The sequence below is a fragment of the Engystomops pustulosus genome, chromosome 10 (assembly GCF_040894005.1).
Source record: "Engystomops pustulosus chromosome 10, aEngPut4.maternal, whole genome shotgun sequence".
In the NCBI taxonomy this organism is placed as follows: Eukaryota; Metazoa; Chordata; class Amphibia; order Anura; family Leptodactylidae; genus Engystomops; species Engystomops pustulosus.
The window spans coordinates 23,684,568-23,704,308 of record NC_092420.1 but is presented as its reverse complement, the minus strand read 5'-3'; the positions used below and the strand labels follow the sequence as shown (position 1 = coordinate 23,704,308).

The 19,741-nt window shown below is 42.1% G+C and overlaps 1 protein-coding gene across 5 annotated transcripts in view; it reads left to right on the top strand.

Annotated features, from left to right (window-relative positions):
* Positions 1-19,741, top strand: part of CACNA2D3 (calcium voltage-gated channel auxiliary subunit alpha2delta 3) — a 597,379-nt gene that overhangs the window by 163,878 nt on the left and 413,760 nt on the right. The gene's annotated exons all lie outside the window — the stretch shown is intronic.

Below are 19,741 nucleotides of genomic sequence, written 5' to 3'. Positions count from 1 at the left end.
ACCTTAGAACTCAGTCAAACTCCAACTTTATTGGGTCCGCTCATCATTACTTGTCTACTTTTTTTTACTTGTAAAAAGCCCCATTCCAACACACTGGTAGCCATAAGTTATCCAGATGGAGTGCCACACACTTATGGAGACCACCACCTCCCGAAGTACTACTTATGTATGATGCTTACATACTTTCAAGGTCGGGATGTCAATTAAGGCCATCACGTGGGCGTGTGGAGTCTTATAACCATGGATGCTCCACTATAGGGATTATGGGAAAATATGCAAAGTTTTCCAGGATAGGATAAGGAAAAACACCTCTTTTAGCTACCTTGTAAGGCAGCTCCCTTGACATCACAGTGCTGTCTACAGTTGGGAGTATGTTCCTTCTGGAATAGATACACTGGTTTGGTTTTAATCCCACATCATGTCATAAGGCAGTGATGGAAAACCTTTTAGAGACCGAGTGCCCAAGCTAAAACCAAAATCCACTTATTTACTTATTGCTACCTGTTCTTCCACATCTTTCAATCGTATCAGCCCCCTGAGGCCACCAATACAATTGAAAGGAGGGCAAATTCAGACTCTCATTGTAGCTTTTCTCCAGTGTCTCTGGATGAATGAAGGGTACAGCAGGAGGACCTCCAAAGATAATGCAGCCCTGTTCACACCTTCTCACTTTTCCCGCAATTCCAAACAGCCAATGAAGTGTCACTTTAAAATAGTGCTGAGAGCAACTCTTAAGTTGCCTGGGTCTGCAGGAAGATGTGGTGGCTATGTTCCTGTCTGGTGAACGCTGTCCTGTGGGGGGACAACCTGAGTGCCCACAGAAATGGCTCTGAGTGCCACCTCTGGCACCCGTGCCATAGGTTCGCCACCACTGTCACAAGGCCTTTTGTGGGTGCTTGATGTCAAGGGAGCTGCCTTCCAAGGTAGCTAAAAGAGGCATTGTTTTCCTTATCCAATCCTGGAAAACTTTGCATAGTTTTACATACTTTCATACTCTGTATTTTGTCTACATGAAGCATTGGTTGCATGAAGTACAATATGTCTCCCCTAGACATATTGAGAGAACTATATTGAGTTGCATTTCCCTTTAATCCATCCAAGATACTGATGGTAGAAAACACATGTGCATAATTAGAAGTCTGTGGAGCAGCAGTACCTAGCAACAGTAATATATAAAAAGTAATAAGATAGCGACATGTTATTCTCTGAAAGTCTTGTCTGGTTCTTCTCGGATCGGCGGCAATGGGTTATGTTTAGCACTCCAGTCTGCCTTCTATAAATGGTTGTTTATTGGCCTTTTATGCCTCCCACTGTATCTGCCTGTCAGTGCACAATTATATTATCTCACAGGGTGTGTATTCAATGTGTCAGATATTATAAAATTGAAAGCTTTGCCTCATCCTCTAGCATTTCCCATATACGCGAAAATAAACATTTATGTCAGAAATTTGACAAATTACATAAAAGCCATACATTGGTACAAATCTTTTCATCTGTCTTCGTAGTGTATGTATCTTTTTATCACTGCTTAACGTCTGATAATAAACCGAGCATAAAAGCCACGTAACTCGCTTTCACCGTTTCCTTCGCTGAATGACAGCGGAGAAATTTTACGCTACTATTAACTTCCTTTTCTGAGATTTTGAAATAAAGTCTGGATTTAAGGTGAAATTACACAAAAACCCTACTGGGTTTGCTCTCTATAGCTGAGGTACAATGGGGGTTGGACATTTTAAAGGCAATTGTCAATTTAAATATTAAGCCACTTTCTAAAAAAGGCTTAGTAAAAAAATGTATTTTGCTGTAGAGTCTGTTCCGCTCCTGTACGTAGACAGCAGTCATGATGCTTCTGACACAGGTTTGACAGCACAACACTCCAGGTTGCTCTCTGTTTTCTCTGTTCCTCCTTTCCAAGTAGTGCAGTACCAGAGGTTACAATACAAAGAGGAATGAGAATGTACACAGAATTTTAGAAAGTGTTTAAAAAGGGAAAGGAAAGGGGAAAGAAAGGGTGAAGAAGAAAAAAGAGGAGGAAAAAAAGAGAAATAAAAAATCTCTCTCCCTTGGTAGTTCCTAAATCAAAAAAATTATAATTTTTTAAAAATGTATTTATTTATTTTTTGTTGTTGCTCTCGTCCTCCCGAAACTTTTGTAGGGTCCTTGAAAGGATGGGTATAGAGGAAAGGAAACTTTATAAGGATGATATACTGTTGTAATTTTTTTGTATGTAAAATAAATGCTTTTTCAAGGAAAAAAAATCTTTAAAAAGAGCAGCTCATAAGCTTTGTTATGTTGGCGTTTACAATGCATTAGATAAGGATGTGTACAGAGGGTGGGGAGTAGTAAGCTTGGTTATGGTGCAGTATTTATGTATTAAGCTTGGTTATTGTACTGTACCTATGAAGTTGAAGCAGCACAGTGGTTGAGTGGGTAGCAATTCTGCCTTGCAGCACTGGAGTCCGGGGTTCAAATCCAACTCAGGTCAACATCTGCAAAGAGTTTGTATGTTCTCTCCGTGTTTGTGTGGGGGCTTCCTCCCACACTTCAAAACATACTGGTAGGTTGTTTAGCTTGTCATCCTCATGGGGACAGGGACCAATTTGGCAAGATCTGTGCAGCGCTGTGTAATCTGTGTGCTTTATATAAATAAAGAATTATTATTATTGGTAAGATTTGTTCTAGTACTTTATATATGTAGAAATCTTGGTTATGGTCCTGTATTTATTTAAGGTCATTTACACTTGATGATTGTTACCTTGGCTTTATAGTAAACTTGGTTCTGGTGCTGCATATAAGCAATGAGCCTGATTGTGAAACTTTATCGATTTTCTGCTATTTTATTCACTAATCTTAGTTCTAGTTCTGTATCTAGGTAGTAGGTCTGGCTGTGGTATTAAATCTCTGTATGGTACTTGTAACAAATAGTAAGCTTGGTTTTAGTACTGCAATAGTAAGTTTAGATCTAACAATGTGTTCACTGGATAATGACCCCAATAAGGAGCTTAACGACCTCTGCTTCTGGAAATTGGAGTGCTGCTTCTGTGGATATTTTCTTTTAGCACTGTGTTTTTGTAGAAATCTTGGTTTTGGTGCTGTATCTTGGCGGTAAGCTTGGTTCTTATACTGTATATAGAGGTAACATAGACTACATAGATTTAATTACTTGGCCCACAATACAAAGGTCCCCTATACTTTGCAAAGATAACAAAGAAATGAGGGGAATCTATTTTCTTGGAGAAATTGACTTTGTGGTAGAGTAAAATTGCATAATCTTAATTAATTCTTGATGGAAATTCCATTTACACTAAAGAACATAGAACAACCTGCAAAATGTGGCTTTGAAATAAGTTCTTATCTGATGACTAGACTGGACTGAGGGATTATGAAGCGGCTAGCCAGTATCTGATAACTTTCATTGTTCCTGCTGCTACGTTACTTTGATCACCAGTCATTTACATACCAAACAGATGACATTTCCGAAATTGGCAGCTGACATTCTTCTGATGTCTAATGTCCGAAGAAATTAATCTTTCAATTGAGAGATATTTGTTTCATCACAGTACAGAATGTGAGCTCCAAATTGAGTGAAATTTCACAAAAACATTCCATGCTCAATACTGACTACTCTTTTAGTACCAAGGACATACCATTGACAAGTCCTGTTTGACAACCACTGCCAAAACTCATGGAATGTCCACCACAAATCGGGAAATTTCTAAAGGTGTCTGGGAACTTTTTTGGCGACACTGCAAAATACTCAACTTCTTTCGGCTTTATTCTTCACTACTTTATGCCACTACAGACATTGGGGCAGATTTACTTACCCGGTCCAGTTGCGATCCCGCGGCGCGTTCTCCGACGCTGATTCAGGTTCTGCCGGGATTCACTAAGGTCGTGCGCCCGATGTCCACTAGGTGTTGCTGCTGCGCTGAAGTCTGCCGGAGTTCGCTGGAATTCACCTCCTTCCTTCCGGTGTATGTGAGTGCTATTTTTGCGACACAATTTTTTAAAAAAATTCTGTGTTTTTTCCGAATCCGTCGGGTTTTCCAATGGCCATGCCCCCCGATTTCTGTCACGTAAAAGCCGGCGCCGATGCGCCACAATACGATCGCGTGTGCCAAAATCCCGGGGCAATTCGTCGCAAAACGGAAATATTCTGGAAACCCGACGTAATTGCGCCGTTCGAACCCTTAGTACATGAGCCCCATCATCTTTATGATGGGATCGAAGTTATGACTTTGTCTTCTACAGCAAAGTAAAGACAATTACAAGCAGCAAAGCATTGAGTGGTTAGTATATCTGTTTCTACAGTCTCGCCATATTTTTAGAGGGCCTGAGGTTTATAAACTATTGTTTTTATATTGGGGCTCTTTACTCTTGCAGTATAATATGTGGACCAATGTCAGGACTTTGGTGCAGTTTCCACAAAAGAGGAGGGTTACAAGCAGCAGAAGGACAGTCCAATGTTGATCTTGGGTGGTCTTCATTTGCTTGAAGATGTTCGTTCAAGATTTTTAATATTTATAGAGGGTTTGGTCTGGGGTCTGAATTAATTTGGGAGTCTGATTTATTTATTCTCTGGCATGAGGGAGACTAAAGGACAGAATGCATACTACTATTATAATGAGTATTTTTAGGGTTTATTCTATGAAACTGGGAGGTAAAGAAAAACCTCTATAGAAATGACCAGAAAAAGCATAGTTTGACTTCTGGTCACATTGTGACATCTAAATGATTGAAATGGCAATATGTAGCCTTCTGAAGGCTAGTTGTGTGTACTGAAGCACTTTCATTGTCATCACTTTCATTGAAGCACATCACATTTTCATTGTCATAAAAGCTCAAATTCTTCCATAGGTTGGACTTCTAGTAGGACATGACTTTCTATGTAAACTCCACATAAAGAGAACATTTGTAAACTTTTGCAATGGAATATGACTGTTTACATGTCTCCAATGAAATGCATGATCATATAGTATCATAGTATCATGGTTTATACGGTTAAAAAAAGACACATGTGCATCAAGTTCAACCAAGAAAGGGAAGGGATTGGATGAGGAAGAGATTTATGGGAAACAATTCTATATAACCTAACCATCAATGTTATGTAGGTGTAAAAAGGCATCTAGACCCTTCTTGAAGCTCTCTGCTGTCTCTGCTATGACCAGCGCCTGAGGCAGGCTATTCCACAGATTCACAGTTCTCATAGTGAAAAAGCCCTGTCGTCCCTGGCGATTAAACCTTGTTTTCTCCAGACGGAGACAGTGCCCCCTCGTCTTTTGATTTGATTTAATCTGGAACAACTTACCAGCATAGTTTTTGTATAAACCATTCATATATTTATATAAATTAATCATGTCCCCTCATAGTAGTCTCTTTTCCAGACTGAATAAATCTAGGTCCATCTATCTTAAGGTCATGTTTACTTACCAATTCACCCAATAGGAAATGCAGAAACAGCTGATGTTCATGACTGTTGTCCCACCGGTCTAGTACGATCAAGCAAAAAGATTACAATATAGTTGGAATATCCCTTTAAGTATAAAAACTAGTAAAAACTAAATATATTCTATTCTCTGACCAAAACTACAAGAAAATGGCATCTGGCATCTGTTTCTTTGTGTGTGCTCTAGTTGATATATACAATATGGAATTATCGATGTATTGTATATTGGTGTGCAATTTTATTGTTTTGTCAAATTTTTGTAAAATAAAGTAAAAAAAATAATGCTTGGCAGTTCTCTTTGCTTTTTCCGTTTACAGCTGATTGCGTTTTTGGCAAATATTTTGATGTCCTGATAATTTCCTCGGCAAGGTATTGGCATGCCAACGCTCTCCCCAGTAGAAGCTGCGGAGCGGCTTTTGTTTCTGCCGTTCTGCACATGCAGATGTGGAGATAAATGATTTTCCTATACTCACTTCTCAACAGATAATTGCAGTCATTGATTAAAGTTTTATCGAGGTTTTCCCAGACATGTTTCGACAGCACACACCAGGACAAATAAAGCTCTTCGCAGGCTGCGCCCAAGCAATGCGTTAGGAAGCACTCGGGGTTGCATCTGTTTTGCTTTAGTTGTCTTTTATGTCATCTTTTTTTCGAAACTTGTCTTAGTTTTACAACAGTACAACCTCGCTTTACTTCCACAGCTTCCGTGTACATTATCGGGAGGCATTTCAAAAATCTCTTTCAATTTTTACTGTGCTTTTAATTTTTCCAGTTTCCTGGTATTCAGAGCAATTCCCATCACGATGGCACTGTATAAAATAATTGCAGCTATAGTCTAATTCAATTTCCGGAGATTCATGGTTCACTACACTGGTGGGGCTTAGCTCGGGAAGCCTGGGAATTCAAAGCTTTTTATCACAGAATTCCACATGCAGAGTGTTAGTTTTCCTAGCTACAATTCTTTGGCTTTAAATTATAAAAGCACTTGGGGATGCTGCTTTTGGGGGGTGATTTAGGTTGGCACCCATCCTAATTATACTTTTTTTTGCTTCTTGCTGTAAAGTTTACATTTTATGGAATATTGCAGAGCTTGGAAACACTACACAAGAATTTTCAGGTACAAGAAATAGGCGTCAAAGGAGAACTCCAGTCAATTGGATATGTCCATCAACATGTTCTCTTGCCTCCAGCCCTGTGAGCTCTGTTTCACCTCATAGTGGATTTTGGCGCATTGGCACCAGCTTGCACGCGACAGAAATAGCGGGGTTTGGCCGTCAGACAACCCGATGGATTTGGACAACGTTCAAGATTTAAAACTTACTACTCCCCACCCTCTGTACACATCCTTATTAGAGATGAGCGAGCTCTAAAATGCTCGGGTGCTCGTTATTCGAGACGAACTTTTCCCGATGCTCGAGTGCTCGTCTCGAATAACGAGCCCCATTGAAGTCAATGGGAGACTCGAGCATTTTTAAAGGGGACCAAGGCTCTGCGGAAATGGACAGGAAACAGCAGGGGCAGCATGCATGGATGCCTCTGAGGCTGCTTAATCGTGCCATTATGCCAAATTTATGGGCAACAGCATGGCCATGACAGAGTGACCAAATGAGGCTAGATAGCATCTAAAACATCCAATAATTGACCCTGAAACTATAGGGGATGGCATGCAGAGGCAGCGGCAGCAGCGGCAGGCTAGAGAGTGGCATGGCGACATACCCCAAATGGACTCAGGCTTCACCAAAGGAGGTGAGCAAGAAGCGCTGAAATTATTTCCTATGTGAACAAAAGGTTGACAGTATATTTAGTCGATAACACAGCATGGTGGCGACATAGTGACCAAGTTCCATAACGTATCTGGTGAAACACCCGAAAAAACTTCATTCTAGAAAGAAGTGAATTCTGGACTTGTCGGGGCTATAATATTCATATAGCCATGGGCCCATTGGGAGTCTTTATCCGGCCCTGTAGCATAGGGGTGCAAAGTAGGCAGGGACAGCGGTTGTGAGAAGCTCAGGTCACACACTTCTTCCTGTCGTAACAACACCAGCTTGATCCTTTGGTCCTTGAGAGATTGTGTCAAGGTGTTTTTCTCCATTTACTACACATGCACTTTAGGCTAAGCTTCATACATGTATATGGGGATGTGTGTTTTTATATTACTACCAATATTGTACAGGTGGTCCCCTACTTAAGAACACCCGACTTACAGACGACCCCTAGTTACAAACTGACCTTTGGTAATTGGTATCTCACTGTACTTTAGCCTTAGGCTACAATAAACATTTGTAACAGCTATCAGAGGTGTCTGCAATGAAGATTTATTGTTAATCCTGGTTCTTATGACAACCCAACATTTTTAAAATCCAATTGTCAAAGAGGCCAAAAAATTCTGTCTGGTGTTACAAATATAAAAGATACAGTTCCGACTTACATACAGATTCAACTTAAGAACAGACCTACAGAGCCTATCTTGTATGTAACCCAGGGACTGCCTGTATTTATATTATTAGTATTTTGTCCATCCTCCTCTACCACATTACTTATGACTATTGAGTAAATGAGGAAGTGCACACCAATACGATCCTTTTCCGCAAATAATTTTATAGTCTTTGATGTTGAGACGCCATCTTTTTTGTCAATTTGCTACTTTTTGACAGTTTTGTCATCATTGAGTAAAGTTTTCACATTAAAAGGTAACACAAAGCTCTTTATGCTAATTCCTGACTGTAGTTCTATGTCTATAGCTGGGAACATTGTTAAAAACGCATTTTGAGGGTAGAAATGTAAAATGGTCGTGGGTGGAAGAAAATTACGGTGAATCAACTAATTGCTGCCATAAATAGCTGTAAATGACAGAATCTGCCATAATAGAAGAGACAATTGCCTATAATTGTTAATTGTTGCCAACAAATTAAAGGTTTTCCAGAATATTTGTTTACATTCATTTGCATTATTATATTTCTATTGGGCGATGGCGGAATACAAATAGATTCTTTCAAGTTTATTTAAAGATTGTTCGGAATTGTTCAGATTCTAATTACACAACAGCTCATTGTCCTCGATACTTATCAGTGACACAGTTTATGTTGTGATTAATATTCTTCTTGTTGTAATTTGCCAAATTAGGTGTGGGGGGGGGGGGAGCAATTGGCTGTTTTCAGAACTCAACTCTTGTATGTCATCCAGATAACTCCATTGACGTGTCCTTGTCATAGATACAGGTTCACAATGATATTCCAGATATCTGCAGGCAGCATATTCTAGAACAGGGGGAGCTCAGAAGATTGTACATAGGGGGTCATTTACTAAGGGCCCGATTCGCGTTTTCCCGACGTGTTACCCGAATATTTCCGATTTGCGCCGATTGTTCCTGAATTGCCCCGGGATTGTGGCGCACGCGATCAGATTGTGGCGCATCGGCGCCGGCATGCGCGCGACGGAAATCGGGGGGCGTGGCCGAACGAAAACCCGACGTATTCGGAAAAACCGCCGCATTTAAAAACCGAAAAAGTGTCGCTTGGGGAGCGCTTACCTTCACCTGGTCCGAGGTGGTGCATTCCGGCGCGATGAGATAACTTTCAGCGCAGCAGCGCCACCTGGTGGACCGCGGAAGAACTACCTTCATAAATCCCGGCCGGACCCGAATCCAGAGCAGAGAACGCGCCGCTGGATCGCGAATGGACCGGGTAAGTAAATCTGCCCCATAGTGTCCTATCTGCAGGCAGCATATAATAGAACAGGGAGAGCCCAGATGATTGTACATAGGGGGTCATTTACTTACCCGGTCCTGTCGCAATCCCGCGGCGCGTTCTCAGGTGAGGATTCTGGTCTTCCGGCGATTCACTAAGGTCGTGCGCCCGATGTCCACTAGGTGTCGCTGCTGCGCCGAGGTCCGCCGAGGTTCGCCGGAGTTCACCAACCTATCCCCGATGCATGTGAGTGATAGATTTTGCGACACAATTCGGTTTTTAAATTCTACGGTTTTTCCGAATCCGTCGGGTTTGCTGACGGCCACGCCCCTGATTTCCGTTGCATGCAACACGGCTCCGATGCACCGAAATCCGATCGTGTGCGCCAAAATCCCGACGGAAAAATTCGGGATACCCGACGAAAATGCGGCCACGGAGCCCTTAGTAAATGACCCCCGTAGTGTCCTATCTGCAGGCAGCATGTTATAGAGCAGGAGGAGTGAAGAAGAGTGTACATAGTGTCCTATCTGCAGGCAGCATGTTATGCAGCAGGAGGAGTGGAGAAAAGTGTACATAGTGTCCTATCTGCAGGCAGCATGTTATAGAACAGGAGGGGCTGAGCAGATAGTACACAGTGTCCTATCTGCAGGCAGCATGTTATAGAGCAGGAGGAGCTGAGCAGTTTGTACGTAGCGTCCTATCTGCAGGCAGCATGTTATAGAGCAAAAGGAGCTAAGAAGATTATTAATGGTAAACTTTTCGCAGGCTGCATGTTATAGAGCAGTAAGAGCTGAGCAGTTTGTACATAGTGTCATTTCTGCAGGCAGCATGTTATAGAGCAGGAGGAGCTGAGCAGTTTGTACGTAGTGTCCTATCTGCAGGCAGCATGTTATAGAGCAAGAGGAGCTGAGCAAATTGTACACAGTGGTGTAGCTAAGAGAGACAGGGCCCCCTAGCAGGCTACTGCTTCCCACTTAAAAAATATACGTATTAGTATACTCACACATGCCAGTTACAATCACATATAAATACACTCATGTGCATACAGTGCCATATGTAACATACTCACATACAGTGTATACACATCACAGATACTGCATATATACATCACAGTATATGTGATGGATTTTGGCGCCGGCGCAGAATTCGGGGGCCGTGGCCGTCGGACAACCTGACGGATTCGGAAAAACTGCGGAATTTAAAAAAGAATTTGTGTCGCAAGATCAGCACTTACATGCACCGGGAAGAAGCAGGTGAACTCCGCACAGCAGCGACACCTGGTGGATATCAGGCGCACGGTCCTTAGTGAATCCCGGCAGATCCGAATCCTCGTCAGAGAACGCGCCGCTGGATCGCGACTGGACCAGGTAAGTAAATGTGCCCCAATGTCCAGGCATCTGCAGGCATCATGTTATAGAGCAGAAGGAGGATCTGGGCAGATTGTACTTTGTCTTAAAGAACTAGTCAGGTCTATAAGACAGTTAACCATCCACTGATTAATAGTTGATGGATGATGGAAATCCATTAAATGAACCAATAGTTAAGTTACCGGATTATGTTTATACGTCTATACTTGTACTTGTTCATCTCTGGTTTATTTAAGCTGGGAAAGTATAACTAGGGGTCATTGTGTAAATGCCCATGGTTCGGCACTGAAGCCCGGGTGTACATCACAGGGCAGTGGCATCTGTGCCTATTTTGGAATAGTAGGATGGTACATGATGGACAATGTAACCATGGCCGGAGCATTGAGTGAATACTACTCTTACCTTTCCATCTCCCAGAGCAGGGGACGTGTTTTTGAGTTAGATACTTTTTAGATTCCAGAAAACTCTGCTGCTACAAAATTACGGACACCTTGTATTAAGGGAATATGAGAGGTCGTCAGAGCAGTGACTTGTAATATCACAATTCACTCAGCTGTAGTTCAATCTTACACAGCGTAGCGAGGGATTTACGCCTCATTAAACCCGCTTCGAACATAAAAGAACTCAGCAGAACCAGCAAATACCAATGTAAAATAAATCTGAAAGCTTCACCTGCAAGATAGTATATAAGAAGGCCTCAGCCTATGTTAGTTTCATTTGTCATCGTTTTCAGTAATGATGGTCATACATGTTAGTCTAAGGTAAGTAAATCCCAATGATTTAAAGACAGTCCAAGGATTAGGTGTGTACTGCAACATTCCTGATACTCTGGGGGGAATTCATTAAGACTGGCGTTTTGATGGTCTGGAGCCCATATCCGTAAGAGGCCGGTAGACCTCAGACCGGTAGACCAGGTTTGAACGGATGGAGTCTTTTGCTATAGTCTCCACTGGTTTTCTTGGGCATTCATCCCTCTGCCGGGTCATCCCCCCATCCCTGCCTCAGCACACCCAAAGTGGTTGGGTGGGGTAGATAGATGTGTCTTCTCTGCCAGGAAAGTTGTAGAGAAGGCACAACTTTGTGTCAAGAAAGATAAGTCACAATCCAGAAAGTAAAACCAATTAGTTAGGGGGGATTTTTGGGAGGAACCACTGTTGGCCAACTGCTCTTGAAAGTGTTCAGCTGGTGCATTGTCATGTACACACACTTATAGTCGTCCTTGGTCCAGTCGATGAGTGCTTTTGGCAGACATTAATGCCCTAACACAAACCAAGAGTTAGAATATGTAATTTATGGTAGATGAAGGTACATTTGGTTGGTTTTATGATGTAAACTTATTTTAAGGTCAGTGGGGGTAAGGGTGAGTAAGACTTGATATAACCCCCCCTGCCTACATGAAAGCAACCAATAAATGATGTCCCTCAACCTGGTGAAATTTCCTACCATAAATGAGGTAAAGAATAGGGGCAGGGGAGACAAAATAGAAGTCAGCAAACCAAGTCAAAACCAGGAGAATGTTAAGACATATCTGAGAATAATGAAAGTCATAGCGAGGATGGCATTGCAGTACAAAATCATAAGTGCAAGGGAATATTAGCAAATAGAGCAAATGCCAAGTAACTAGAGGTCAGATTAACCCCTTAACGCTCTGCGCCGTAGCTCTACGGCGCAGAGGTATAAGGGATGTATGAAGAGGGCTCACGGGCTGAGTCCTCTTCATACAAAGGTGGGGGTTTTTGCATAATGCATAAAACCCCCACCGCTAATAACCGCGGTCAGTGCTAGCACCGATCGCGGCTATTAACCCCCCCGTTGCCGCCGGCAAAGTCGCCGGCGGCATTAAAAAGACGGCGGCGCGCGGGCGCCGCCATCTTTTTTTCGATCGCCACGCCCCCGAACATCATCGGGGGGCGGCGATCGGTTGCCATGGTAGCCTCGTGTCTTCTTTTGACACGAGGCTATCTGGCAGCTGCAGATTCATTACAATGAGCCAGTGGCTCATTGCAATGAATGTGCTGCAAAAATGCCATATATTGCAATACAGAAGTATTGCAGTATATGGTAGCAGCGATCTGACCATCTAGGGTTAATGTACCCTAGATGGTCTAAAAGATAGTGAAAAAAAAAAGAAAAAAAAAAGTTTAAAAAATAAAAAAAATTAATAAAATATTAAAAATTCAAATCACCCCCCTTTCCCTAGAACGGATATAAAACATAATAAACAGTAAAAATCACAAACATATTAGGTATCACCACGTCCCAAAATGCCCGATCTATCAAAATATAAAAACGGTTACGGCCGGCGGTGACCTCCGAGGCGGGAAATGGCGCCCAAATGTCCGAAATGCGACTTTTACACCTTTTTACATAACATAAAAAATGAAATAAAAAATGATCAAAATGTTGTACAGACCTCAAAATGGTAGCAATGAAAACGTCGCTTCATTTCGCAAAAAATGACCCCTCACACATCTCTGTGCGCCAAAGTATGAAAAAGTAATTAGCGTCAGAAGATGGCAAAAAATTTTTTTTCTTTTTTGTACACATTCGTTTAATTTTTGAAAATGTATTAAAACACAATAAAACCTATCTAAATTTGGTATCACCGCGATCGCACCGAACTAAAGAATAAAGTAGGCGTGTTATTTGGAGCGAAGAGTGAAAGTCGTAAAAACAGTGCCCACAAGAACGTGACACACGTGCGGTTTTTTTTAAATTTTTCCACATTTGGAATTTTTTTTCAGCTTTGTAGTACTCGGCATGTTAAAATAAATAACATTACGGGAAAGTAAAATTTGTTACGCACAAAATAAGCCCTCACACAGGTCTGTACACGGAAAAATGAAAAAGTTATGGATTTTTGAAGTTGGAGAGCGAGAAATGAGCCGAAAAACCCTCCGTCCTTAAGGGGTTAAGGAGCATCTTCACACAGGAAGATTAGACAATAACTGGAGGGAAATCCCAGACTGAAGGATTTTTTTTTCCTGGCAAATGAGCTGGTTGAGAGGCAGCTGAACAAAACCACACACGGCTTTTTACCCTCTCCTACCTTTGAGCCCAGCACTGCTAACAGAAGACTGTAGACTTATTATACAATAAGTGCATTTTCGGATATCTGTACAGAGGCCTCGTCCACAGTCTGGCAGGTCTCTGGCAGGTGGAAGTGAAAGAAATGGAGGCTGAAGATGTAGATATCCCTGGTGGTGGGGAATGGGGTGCCCGTGGTAGTAACAGCCTGGCACAGGGATCACTCAGAGGAAGAGTTTGTAAAGGATTCAACCCACAGTTTGTTTATTGGAACTTGACAATGACCACAACAGCAGTAACTTCAACTGGGTTGAGAAGACTGGTTGGATATCATTTCACAGCAAGTGCTCACAGCTTGGTAAATGTGGCTTCAGGCTAGAGGGGAGGGTTGGCTGCTTCAGGAGCAGGGTAAGACAGACTCCAGGAGGTGGATTTCTACTTGAGCCTGGTCTCTAGACAGGCCTAGACAGGCACATGTGCTTCTAGGAAGCTCTGTGTATTGAAGTCTCCTATGCTGACTTCTTCTTCTGGACTGACCTGGAACCTTCCAGCCACAAGGGTTTTTATAAACTCCCCTTATGAGGTGGTAAGCTCATTATCCAACCAGCACTCTCTGCTCTGCATTACAATAGTCAACATTATTAATATTCCTTTTCAGGCAGAGAATTACCAGCGACATTGCCATTATCCAGCACTGGAGGTCCAGTGTGTATCCCACGGGTCCTGTACCCTGGAAGGAGGAGTGGTGGCTGCGGGAACTCCAGCGCACGGACCTGTGCCTCCTCTGCCGCTCCTTGCGGTAAAAAGTACTCGGCCTGAAAGGGGAACATCACTTCCTTTGGCTAGAAGTGGCGCCAAGACCTGAACTACACTCCCTTCTCCGCTCTGTGGTGGATCCCTAAAGTGAAGTAGCGCCACAATCGCACCCAGGAGCACAGGCCCCTGGACCTTGCGGGCCCTGTAGCAGTGGCTGTAGTTACGCCCCTGCCTTTAACTAAGGAAACCATAATTTGTAAAATCCTTTTGATTCCAATCCTTAATTCATCATGGCACAAGACTCCATCACGTACAAGATAAACAATACAATATAATTTCTACAACGTTTTCTGACCGTGACATAAAAATCTGTGCATTTCCCCGTTGACTACTTCCCAATCTGTCTTTTTAGCGAAGAGTACGGCAGAATTGAATGAAATTTGATCAAAATAAAGTACGTGGTTAGGAGTTTCATCTCCATTAAGGAAACATATTTCTCCTCTCCGGTCCCTTCGCTTTGAGGGATTCAGCCCTTCCTGCAATGTAAGTTCTCCCACAGGACAAACAATGACAGTAAATTGCAATCAGAATTGAACTGCATGGGAGAGGTAAACAGTCTGAGACTCTCCCATAAATTGGAGTTTGCCGATGATTCTGTGTTTTTACTGTGAAGCTGAAATGACGGCAATCACCGGAGCACAAAGCGCCAGAACATGAATACACTTGGAAATAATATCGTTCCTTCTATCACTTTACAAGGCATTCACAGGGGAAAAACACCACAATTTATGACAACACGAGGGAAAGCAATAAGCCAGACAATGCCACCAATGAATCTGCATTTCTCTTCTCCGCGCCGTGAATATAAAAGACGCAATCATATCCACAAGCAAATATAATTCGATTCAGGAAAAAACTTCATGTGCTCTCCGCTTTATTCCCACATTAATATACATGGTGGAGGGGACGGAGGAGGCCGCGCGCTCACCGCCACCGCTTTGGCTTCAATTTTACACATGAAGTGGCGGATAAATAATTAGTCTCGAGAAGGGAGAGACGAGAAAAGGACTTTAGTAAATGAAAAGGACAAAAATGATTCTTTTTTTTTTTTCTATAAATCTATTTTACAAGTTGACTCATGTTGCCATAATGGGACAATCACTTTTTGTTCGAAGGGTTCTTCAGCAATCAGTCGAGGTCTTCGTAGGGAAGGCTTAGGAAGTTTAATATGACACATAACAACGGCACAGCAGAAGTAAAGTGCTTCCCTTGAGGTGACTTTAATATCTATACTCAGCATTGAGGGGGGGGCTCCATTATATTGGTGGTCCCAGGCCACTCGCTCTTCTATGTTCATTCAGGTGGCAAGATGACAAGTTTTTAGAAGAACATATTGGACTCGCTTGATCCCACAATGGAAAGGCAAGCACAGGGTTGGAACCAGGATATCCGGTGGTGCTCAGCCGAGTAAACAGGTAAGTATTTCATACGTAGAAGCAAAAGCGGAACTCACCAGAATTAACGTATTCGGTCAGGGCAGCAATGTGGGGTGAAGCCAACCACGACAAAGGCAAGAAGCTGTTTTGGAGCTACTGATGTCTTCAACCCAAAAACCCCCTTCTTAATTGAGATTGGAGTTAAAGAGAATTGTGGTCAATCTTGAAGCCTCAAGTTCTTTATAGATGTAAGCAGATGCCATTGCATCTATAGACTTTGGATAGAAGACCACTGAAGACAACTGTCTATGCTTGGCCAACCCTCCATTCAAGCTTACTGGAGGAGCCAAGGCGGCCAATGTAGTCTTCCATCGAGAACCTTCCTCATATAGACAGTTCTCACCATGACCACTTTGTGATTGTGACACTCATCCTCCATCCCTAAAATCAGGGATAAGTATCTGATTGATTAGCTTCTGATCCCCAGTAACATGAAGACCCTGAACTCTGTGGACATTTCTCTATTAAGTAAATTTGAGTGGCCACACAGTGATGTCACAGTACAGGGATAATACACACAGTGATGTCACAGTACAGGGATAATACACACAGTGATGTCACAGTACAGGGATAATACACACAGTGATGTCACAGCACATGGATAATGCACACAGTGATGTCACAGTACAGGGATAATACACACAGTGATGTCACAGTACAGGGATAATACACACAGTGATGTCACAGTACAGGGATAATACACACAGTGAGGTCACAGCACAGGGATAATACATACAGTGATGTCACAGTACAGGGATAATACACACAGTGATGTCACAGTACAGGGGTAATACACACAGTGATGTCACAGTACAGGGATAGTACACACAGTGATGTCACAGTACAGGGATAATACACACAGTGATGTCACAGTACAGGGATAATACACACAGTGATGTTACAGTACAGGGATAATACATACAGTGATGTCACAGTACAGGGATAATACACACAGTGATGTCACAGTACAGGGAACTTACGTGCACTGATGTCACAGTACAGGGATAATACACACAGTGATGTCACAGTACAGGGATAATGCACACAGTGATGTCACAGTACAGGGATAATACACACAGTGATGTCACAGTACAGGGATAATACACATAGTGATGTCACAGTACAGGTATAATACATGCAGAGATGTCACAGTACAGGTATAATACACACAGTGATGTCACAGTACAGGGATAATACACACAGTGATGTCACAGTACAGGGATAATACACAAAGTGATGTCACAGTACAGGGATAATACACACAGTGATGTCACAGTACAGGGATAATACACAAAGTGATGTCACAGTAAGACAACTACACTTTACTGCTTTGCCGTTAGGCTGTGTAACAGCAGTTTGTGCTATTCTGGTTTGGCTGTGGTGTCCCCATCACATGGAGACATTTTGAGAAAAAGTTAAAAAATATATTAATTAAGCCACTTAATTAAGCAGCCTCATTAAAATCAAATTACTCATAGCACAGAACTGAATCTGTTACATTTCTTGCCTTAATCATGCCCCTCACTATCCCCCATCTGAAGCCGCTTCAGCAATTACCGTGTGTCTGGAATTTCAGCTGGTACAATAATTCTTCCCGACTTTCATGTGTCACCCAATTGCACAGCTAGTTTTCCTTTTATCTTGTTTGGGTCTTTAGGTTGCCATGGTAACGGGTGACAATTATTAAACTAGGGGATTCTTCACCCCTTTTTAGTATCTGTTTTATGTTCCGACCTTTGAAAAAAAAAATACTTGGAACACATAGAAGGATGGAGGAGCGTAACAAGTTTTCTTATTCATGAAATGTTGTTGAATCATTTAGAGGCCGTAGACAACGAGAACAACATGAAAAATACCGCCGCCATATTGTGTGGAAGAGGACGCCATGAAATAAGCCGCTATACGCACACCTTTTTTGGGGTTTCTTGAGGAACTTCACTACAAGTGCAACAAAATTTCTCCATTTTGAGTAAAACATTTCTTACATTATGGGGCAGATTTACTTACCCGTTCCTGTCGCGATCCAGCAGCGCGTTCTGTGTGGAGGATTCAGGTCTTCCAGCGATTCACTAAGGCAGTTCCTCTGACGTCCACCAGATGTCACTGCTGCGCTGAAGTTCATCAGAGTTCACTGGATTTCACCAAGCTGGGCCAAGTGCAGGTAAGCGAGTGTCCAGCGACACTTTTTTTTTTAATTCGGCGTTTTTTCCGAATCCGTCGGGTTTTCGTTCGGCTACGCCCCCCCCCCCGATTTCCGTCGTGTGCATGCCTGCGTCGATGCGACATAATCCTATCGCGTGCGCCAAAATCCCGAGGCAATTCAGGGAAAATTGCCGCGAATCGGAAATATTCGGGCAACACGTTGGGAAAACGAGAATCGGACCCTTAGTAAATGAGCCCCACTATGTACAATCTGCTCTGCTTCTCCTGCTCTATAACATTCTGCCTGCAAATAGGACACTATGTACAATCTGCTCAGATCCTCCTGCTCTATAACATGCTGCCTGCAGATAGGACCCTATGTACAACCTGCTCAGCTCCTCCTGCTCTATAACATGCTGACTGCAGATAGGACCCTATGTACAACCTGCTCAGCTCCTCCTGCTCTATAACATACTGCCTGTAGATAGGACACTATGTACAATCTGCTCAGCTCCTCCTGCTCTATAACATGCTGCCTGCAGATTCTCTTTCCGATATTCCCGTAGTATTACAATGCTACACTACGTGTACAAAATGTCAGGTGATTTAAATAGAAGCTAAAACTAGTTCAGATGAATGAACATTCCAGGATCTATCAGCAGTAAAATATCTTCCGGCTCCTGATAGATGAAGTAATCCCCAGATACCTGGATTTCGGCTGCCAGGAAGGAATAAGTAACTTCAGGATAGAAATTCATAAGCAAAGCAAACAGCCACATGTCTTATTATCAAATGGTTTTATGTTAGACGCGATTTATGGATTTTTCAAATATCAGAAGATGTATCATTTTCCAGTTGCTGCATATTTTATCATGGAAGAATATACACTATATGGGGTATGGCTGGTTATGATGGACTACTTTGTATCATCTTGATGTTTTTTCTGTATGTAGAGGGTTTTAATAATTTTTTTCATAATGGGTTAAGGTGTGAGGTCCAGTTTTTTATTACAAATTTTGTAATGTTCTGTTATTTTTATAGCATTTTATGCTTGTTATGCTTTTTTTTTCCTTAAATTGTATTGTCATTAAAAATTGTTAGAAATCTTGCATTTTTCAATCTGGAATCTGCACATGATAGTAAACTGATCCCTTAAAGGTTTTGATTCTATAAAGAGCACTACTGAAAAGTCATCCCGTTATTATTATTATTATTATTATCATTATTAACAATTATCATTACAGGCAGTCTCCGGGTTATGTAGAAGGTTCTATAGGTTTGTTCTTAAGTTGAATTTGTATATAAGTCGGAACTGTATATTTTATAATTGTTACCCCAGCCAAATTTTGGTATTTTGGATTTTAATAATGTTGGATTGCTGAAAGAACCAGGATTAACAATAAGACTTAATTGCAGACACCTTTCATAACCGTTACAGCTGTTTATTGTAGCCAAAGGCTAAAGTACAGCAAATTACCAACATCCAAAGGTCTTTTTGTAACTAGGGGTCGTCTGTAAGTCAGGAGTTCTTAAGTCGGGGACTGACTGTATTAAAAAAAAATTCTGTTTCTCACCAACAAAGTAGATCCTATAACATGTATGGATTTGGCACTGGTCTAGACTAGTCTAAGGAATTCCCTTAAAAAAGTTTAACAGATTAAGTGGGTGAACCTAATAGGGTCACCCATATTGTACTTACCCTACTAAACTTTCCTTGGAGCCGCAGGGAAGCTCCTGGAGAGACGGGACACCAGCCAGCAGAATTCAGGACTTCCTGTTAGGTTGTGTCTCTGTTGGCTTCCAGCAGACGAGGGGATG